General features: G+C 38.5%; 1 pseudogene; it reads right to left on the bottom strand.

Moving 5' to 3' along the window:
• Window positions 1-3,033: 3,033 nt before the first annotated feature.
• On the bottom strand, window positions 3,034-7,064 carry LOC113279918 (annotated as a pseudogene).
• Window positions 7,065-7,128: the final 64 nt, after the last annotated feature.

Genomic DNA, 7,128 nt, shown 5'->3' with positions numbered 1-7,128 from the left:
TCCCCTTAGTAGTTCTTCGTCTTCAAATAATGAACGCCGAGAGATCTAAGCTCAACTACACTATCTATGTCCTAGTCCGAGACATCTATAAATAGGCTAGAAATCAAGACTTATAGTTTTGATCACTAACATTGACAAACATGCTTGAGATAGCAACGCATGCGAGTTCGACCGAGCAATGCTCTAACAGTTACAAGAATCTCTTCATCTTAAACTTTGATGTATGAAAAGTGTATATTTACATTATGATGTCAATTATTATCATATAGAGGTAAGTTCCTTATGAAGGGACCAGAAAAAATTATGATTTATTCCAATATGAAATTTATTCTTAAACATAACTGGCCCAAGTCGGGACCATAAATTTTTATTATTATATGGAGTTTATTACTATATACATTATTCTTCTAGAGAGGTTTTACTGTAGACTTTAACAAATATCACTTGGGCACTTGATTTCAACATATCATTTGTTCCCCATGTCCCCATTAAAAAACGCCCATCAAAAATTTAGGTGGACAACAAAGATGCATTGTCTAGAAGGCCTCCATATAAAGTTGAATGTCATGCAGTGGGTATGCCTCAGCATTGGCTCGGGATGTTATGGATAACTACTAAAATCGTGAGAAAATTAATCATCTCATGTTCAACTCTTGGTGGCTCGTAATGTTGTTCATAATTGTACTCTCATTGGTGACATATTGATATACAAGAATAAATTATATATTGGAGAGAGTAACAACATCTGAAACACTACTATTGTTTCGGTTCGATTTTCAGCTGTATAAAGTTGTTCACGCATATAAGCTACTTATGTAAGGGAAAAAAACCTACATCTTTTGGCCAGGTTGTGAAGAATGACGCATCGATATACGTCAAAAATAAAATAATGAGGAGCATACTCATCCACCAGGATTGTTGTAGCCACTTCATATTCTTGAGCAGGCTTTGGCACAACACTTCAATTGAGTTTGTAGATGGTTCCCCATGAGTGCATAAAGGTCTGTGGTATTAATTGCGGTGGAAACTCACTAAATGTAACCAATGCATTGGGTTACATCATCCCTGTATTGTTGCTTCTCTTGCTAAGGAGTTCACAACTCGGAAATTTCGGTTTAGTGGACTTCCTTTATCTATTGTGTCAGATAGAGATAAAAAATTTACTAACAATCTTTGGTAAAATCTTTTCAAGACCTTGGATACCAAATTAAAGTTAAATACTTATATCACTCACAAATAGATGGCAAGATTAAGAGAATTAATGCTTGTATAGAATAATTTCGAGATGCATGACAAGATTCCAACCAAAATAGTGGCACATGGCTACGATTTGCTCAACAGTGGTACAATACAAATTATCATATTGGCCTTAAAATGATTCCATTTTAGGCTTCGTAGAGGAACAAGTAGAACCCACCGCACATCGTTTTTTCCTTCCAAGTTATTATTTTTGTGGCAACAGTTTATATCAATAAAAGTACTTTACCGAAACTTGGTATCTTTTGATTGTCGACACCTTATTATATTAACTAAATACCAACCTCACTATACATTATATTATATTAATTAAATACCAACCTCACTCTACGGTTGTGTATTATGGTGCTTCAGCATTCAAGATTCAAACGGAAACAGTTACAAAAGCATTGCCAAAACCTTTATTCAACATAAGGTTCAATCATTTGCTTGAATGCAATCTTGAAACAACACAGAAGCGACCAATAGTTTGGCGCTCAAAAAATTGCTTTACATCCAATGATTTGGCGTTCTTAATATTAGCCATCAGATTTTCATGTTAGAAATTAATTTCTAACGGTTATGTTTAGAATGCCAAACCATGTGGCGCTCAATTCGGTTTCAGCCATCAGATTTTCTCTACCCTTAAAAATCTAACGGCTCTAATTTTTGGGCGCCAAATCATTGGCCGCTCCCTTGATTCAACTTTGAAACACCATAGTACTAGACGTGGATTCAAACTGACGTGTCAAGAAAGTTGAATCTTGAGTGTCGATAACACTAACACCATGTTTGTTTACTCCTGACTCATCTGAGTCGTCTAGATCTGAATCATCTGGATCTGAGTGAAATCACCTGACTCATCTGGATCTGAGTCGATATGTTTGTTTTGAGTCAGATCTGACTCATCTGACTCGTAAATAAGTAAGTCAGTGGTTTGGTCCCATGAGTCAGGGGTATTTTGTTACCTGACTCAAATGAGTCCGAGTCAGGGGTTATGTCTGAGTCGGAGGTCGAGTCAGATCTGACTCAAAATGGAAAACAAACTGTCTGACTGCTGACTCGGTCCGAGTCAGGGGTTGACTCAGATTCAGACGCCGAGTCAGCTGCAAACAAACAAGTTCTAAGTCTAAGTAAAGTTTTTTTGTGGATCACTGCTAAAGGGAGAATCTATCCGACTAAAAGGGAACACTGACTTTTGCCAATCAGAATTTTCTTTGACTGGAATGCAAACTTTTTTTCTTCGAGGATAAGAATGAGGGAGAGAGGGCGCATACTCTTAAATATTTGACCCCTCTTCCCTAACCCCAAGCAAACCTAATAAATTAGCTAATATGGGAAGTGGGAACGGTGCTGCTGGGAAATAGAATGCGCTGCCATGGTAGTTTTGCACCTCAGATGTAAATTAGCTATGAATATCTTTGCAGGATGTTATTTCCATCCCATGTGTATCTCTGCACAAGTTAATCTAGTACCTTGAAGATTTTTGACATCATGTGACAAAACTAATACATAAGTGTGACTGATCAGTTCAATGCGAAGTGAAGTGAGCGCTAATAGCTTCTTCCCTTTTAGAACATATTTGGGGTTTTCCAGTATGGTTTGGACCAAATTTTGTCCACACAGAATCGTGTTTTCTTCAATTGATAGTTCCACCAGTTGTTTTCAGTGCTCAGCAGCTTGTACATCATATTTGCTCTCTTCTGTTACCCCTTGATGCTAAAATTTGGCAAATCCTTGGGATTGTAGGCTTGCGTCCACTTTGCATACCCACACTGATACACCATAGCCATAATACTACAACATTCTCAGGTCGTCTTCAGATAAAATGGTCGGGATATTGCCTTGAACACAAGTTATTTCTTGTGGTTGGGACAACTTCCTTAGAAACTCTTTCGCAGTATGTAGGGCCATGTCAGTGCTCAAGTTTTGGTGAGATTTTGGTAAATGTGACAATATCCATGGAGGTAACTTGGATAGCTTATCCTGACGGCTGTATCTATTGTCTGCAAAGATCATTATCCCATGATCTTCCTTTGAACGAATAACTCGACCAACACACTGAGATGCTCGTCTCTTGGCATCAAAAGTCATGAAATCCTCGACTTTTATCTGACATGTTTCCCATAAATACTCCATGCGTGCCCGCAATACTCTGCTCAATGTATACTGAAAAGGCAACCCAAAGACGATCACAAGCCTCCCATAATGTCGATCAAAGTCTATCCCTTCCGCTACTTTCCCGCTGGCGACAGATAGAAAGACATCACCTCTACCACAGTCACAAGCCCTTCGATAGTTATCCAGAGCCAATGTAGTTTGAACCACATCCTGAGTCTCAACGAAAACAAGCTTATGCTGCATTATATCCTGCAGGATCCCCATCTCATTCCAAGTACCAACTATGCTCTCCATATATGAGTAAGTATCAAAAAAAAAAAAACAACCCCATCTGGAACATCCGCAACCATCTCCAGCAAGAGTCGTCCATAATTACTCGTTACACTTGGATCACTCCTCAGATCGGATTTTGTGCTTACTGGAAGCTGGTCACTCCCACGAGTAAAAACCATCGGACAAATGCAATCTCTTGTCATAGACATTGTAAAATTTTGACTGACAACCGGACTGAAATTCAGAAGGCGGGGTAGAGATCAATTGGATCCAGGGTTCCAGATGTTACAACAACAGATTGAAACTGCTCGAAAACAGGTTTCATGGCAAGAGACGCGTCATGAAAGCAAAGCTGCAATACAGGATCAGATATATGTGGCGATCTCTCATCGAAGCGTTCCATAATAACTGAAAAGCCTTTTGTGTAAGTCCCCACAAGGGTAGCAAAAAATCCATTTTGAAGCAAAACGAACTTGTAACATGGTTACAAGAATCTCTTCATCTTAAACTTTGATGTGTGAAAAGTGTTGTATATTTGCATTATGATGTCAATTATTATCATGAAAAGGTAAGTTCTTTAAGAAGGGACCAGAAAAAATTATGATTTATTCCAATATGGAGTTTATTTTTAAATATAACTGGTCCAAGTCGGGACCATAAATTTTTATTCTTATACGGAGTTTATTACTACATATAGTATTCTTCTGGAGAGGTTTTACTGTAAACTTTAACAAATATCACTTGGGACCCTTGCAAATGTAGCCCACCCTAGAATTTAACAAATATCACTTGGGCACTTGATTTCAACGTATCATTTGTTCCCCGTGTCCCCATTAAAAAACGTCCATCAAAAATTTAGGTAGACAACAAAGATGCATATGCACTGTCTAGAAGGCCTTCATATAAAGTTGAATGACATGCATTGGGTATGCCTCAACATGGGCTCGGGATATTATGGATAACTACTAACATGGTGAGAAAATTCATCGTCTCATGTTTCAACTCTTGGTGGCTCGTAATGTGGTGGCTCGTAATGTTATTCATAATTGCACTCTCATTGGTGACATATCGATATACAAGAATAAATTATATACTAGAGAGAGTAACAACATCTGAAACACTACTATTTCTTCGGATCGATTTTCAGCTGTATAAAATTGTTCATACATATAAGCTACTTATGTAAGGGCAGAAAACCTACTTCTTTTGGCCAGGTTGTGAAGAATGACGTATTGATATATGTCAAAAATAAAATAATGAGGAGCATACTCATCCACCAGGATTGTTGTAGCCACTTCATAATCCTGAGCAGGCTTGGCACAACACTTCAATGGAGTTTGTAGATGGTTCCCGATGAATGCATAAAGGTATGTGGTATTAATTGTGGTGGAAACTCACTAAATGTAACCAATGCATTGGGTTACACCATCCCTGTATTGTTGCTTCTCTTGCTAAGGAATTCACAATTCAGAAATTTCAAGTTAGTGGACTTCCTTTATCTATTGTGTCAGATAGAGATGAAAAGTTTACTAACAATTTTTGATAAAATCTTTTCAAGACCTTGGATACCAAATTAAAGTTAAATACTTATATCACTCGCAAATAGATGGCCAGATTGAGAGAATTAATGCTTGTTTAGAATAATTTTGAGATGCATGACAAGATTCCAACCAAAACAGTGGCACATGGCTACGATTTGCTCAACAGTGGTACAATATAAATTATCATATTGGCCTTAAAATGATTCCATTGTAGGCTTCGTAGAGGAACAAGTAGAACCCACCTCACATCGTGTTTTCCTTCCAAGTTACTATTTTTGTGGCAGCAGTTTATATCAATAAATGTTCCATCTGGAACAGCCGCAACCATCTCCAGCAAGAGTCGTCCATAATTCCTCGTTACACTTGGATCACTCCTCAGATCGGATTTTGTGCTTACTGGAAGCTGGTCACTCCCACGAGTAAGAACCATCGGACAAATGCAATCTCTTGTCATAGACATTGTAAAATTTTGACTGACAACCGGATGAAATTCAGAAGGCCGGGGTAGAGATCAATTGGATCCAGGGTTCCAGATGTTACAACAACAGATTGAAACTGCTCGAAAACAGGTTTCATGGCAAGAGACGCGTCATGACAGCAAAGCTGCAATACAGGATCAGATATATGTGGCGATCTCTCATCGAAGCGTTCCATAATAACTGAAAAGCCTTTTGTGTAAGTCCCCACAAGGGTAGCAAAATTACATATTGTCTGGATACATTAGAATTCATCTGTGTTAGTGATCTCCAGAGTCATCATCAAAGAGCGCAGCCGGTCATAACAAAATCTCAGCACTTTCTTGTCAATTCCAGCCTTCTCATCAATTGAATTAGCAAAGGTAAGTCTCTCTATTTCAACATTTCCTTGCAGACACATCTCAAGATAACTTATTAATCTTCGCAATACACCTATAAACTGTTTTGCTCTCCGAATGTTTCCTGACACAGACTGCTTTAGTACATCGTTTGGCAGAACCGGATTCGCAAGCCAGTCATCTGTCATAGCTATGTTCTTCCTCTGTGCTAAACCTTCCTTGAGTTTCTTGTATTCTGTCTGTAATTTATTGGGATCAGCAACCTTCAACCTGTCATCCATCCTGTTCAGATTCCTTGTAGCACCATCAAGTGTTTGCCGTCTGACACTAACACTAAGAGCTTTAATGCACACATTATCGATATTCTGAGCTTCATCAAACACAACAACACTCTCCCTTTGCATCTCTTTAGACATAAAACCAGCCACCTTCGGATCAAGCAAATACTGATAGCTGCATACAACCACATTGGCACATTGTACCATACGCCTTGCCAAATAATAAGGGCACCATCCATTCTCCTTCCCAAATGATCTTAAATCCTGTAATGTATAAACCCCGGGAGGCAAAACAGCATTCAATCCAGCTTTCTCATAATTCTCAAACAAATCACACCCTCCAATGCTCGGGTTATCAACAGCAGCTTCTCGTACCCAACTCGCAGTCAACTTCCGACAAGCGGCATCAACCGAATCCCGCGAATCAATTGAATTAACTCTAGGGTTTATATACAAATCCTTCCGGGAAGATAAACCCAAAGCAAGAATTCCACCTTCAGAACCAAGATGTTTTAACAGATATTCATTCAAAACCCTTAATTCAGCTAACACTTTCTCCATCTCGTGAACTGTTCTTGTACAGTAAATAAGTTTCGGTGACTGATTCTTAGGTTTTGAAAGTGAATAACTAGTAATTAACGAGAGTAATGCAATGGTTCTTCCGGCAGCATTAGGCATACCCAAAATACAATGTCCCTTTGCATCAAGTGTTCGTTTCAATTCAATCATGTACTGGTACTGTTCTGGATAGATTTTTTCATAGGGGTAATAAACAATGAGATTATCGATATTAAATTTCATGATCGGGAAATGTTTGAAAACATTGGCCGGAAAGTTTTTCTTCGGTGGTGGTGGCTCTGTTCGT

The sequence above is a fragment of the Papaver somniferum genome, chromosome 5 (assembly GCF_003573695.1).
Source record: "Papaver somniferum cultivar HN1 chromosome 5, ASM357369v1, whole genome shotgun sequence".
Lineage (NCBI taxonomy): Eukaryota > Viridiplantae > Streptophyta > Magnoliopsida > Ranunculales > Papaveraceae > Papaver > Papaver somniferum.
Note: the sequence above shows the minus strand (reverse complement) of the source record. Positions and strands in the feature narration are given on the sequence as shown.